This window comes from Rhynchophorus ferrugineus, unplaced genomic scaffold (assembly GCF_030347505.1).
Source record: "Rhynchophorus ferrugineus isolate W39M unplaced genomic scaffold, kcgeb_rfMv2 rfM4, whole genome shotgun sequence".
NCBI lineage: Eukaryota > Metazoa > Arthropoda > Insecta > Coleoptera > Curculionidae > Rhynchophorus > Rhynchophorus ferrugineus.
In genome coordinates, this window is record NW_027472583.1 from 20,279,509 (window position 1) to 20,280,487 (window position 979).

The following is a 979-nucleotide window of genomic DNA, read 5'->3' on the forward strand; positions in this document are numbered from 1 at the left end:
TATCTTATAGCAAATTTTACGAATTAAAAAAAGTTTATTAAACTTGCTTGTTTTATTGTCAACAATTCAATTAATTTTATATCATATTCCTATTGAATTGATTTTCAGTTATTCTTAATTATACCCCTTATTTCTTAACTGGAAAACAATATGTGATAATTTTATAGGTGCATGTGATAATTCCAACAAAATTCCAAATAAAAATAATTCAATTTAAATGACCAGCACTATAAAGAAGTTATTTAAATGTGTCTGTATTTTACAGGCTGAAAGCTAAATATATTAGAAATAATAACGAAATGTCTAGAGCCGGTTTGGTGGTGCAGTGGTAAAGGAGATAGGACGGTCCTCCTACTTTTGCGATAGTCGCGGGTTCGAATCCTGCTGGGGCATGGTCGTAAATTTACGTTTGTGATTGTTTAATATTTGTGATTGTCCTTGGCAAAGGTGTAAAATCCAACAAGGAAAATGATCCCAGTCACGCCAGTAACCAGGCTGGATAAGACCGGATGTCTTCTGGGATGATTTCTAAAGTTGGTCACTCGCCAGTCGGTAGGCTTAATGCTTAGGACCGTAGTTCGGAGCCCACGTTAAACTGTAGATACAGTTCTCCAGATAAGCCCATAGTTGGTAAAAGGAGACTTTAAAATGTATTTTAAAATAAACGTCTGGAGGGAAATGATATAGTGAAAGAAATTGTCAAAATCAAGTTTACAAAGAAATGAGAAGTCATGCCTGAAAATTGTGATAAATTTACCAGCAACTTTTTACTTTTTGTTGATGAGATTTGTAAATCATTTGACGAATAATTAATTATTTACATTTGACATAAATTTTAAAAATAAGAGTTTATATATTTTGAAATAGTAATAAAAATAAAAGCCAAGTTAAATATTAAAAGAGATATTTCAGAGAAAAATTATGTTAAGCTGAAATCTATACAAATTTCCGAATGAAATGTGAAAAATACGTATTAATT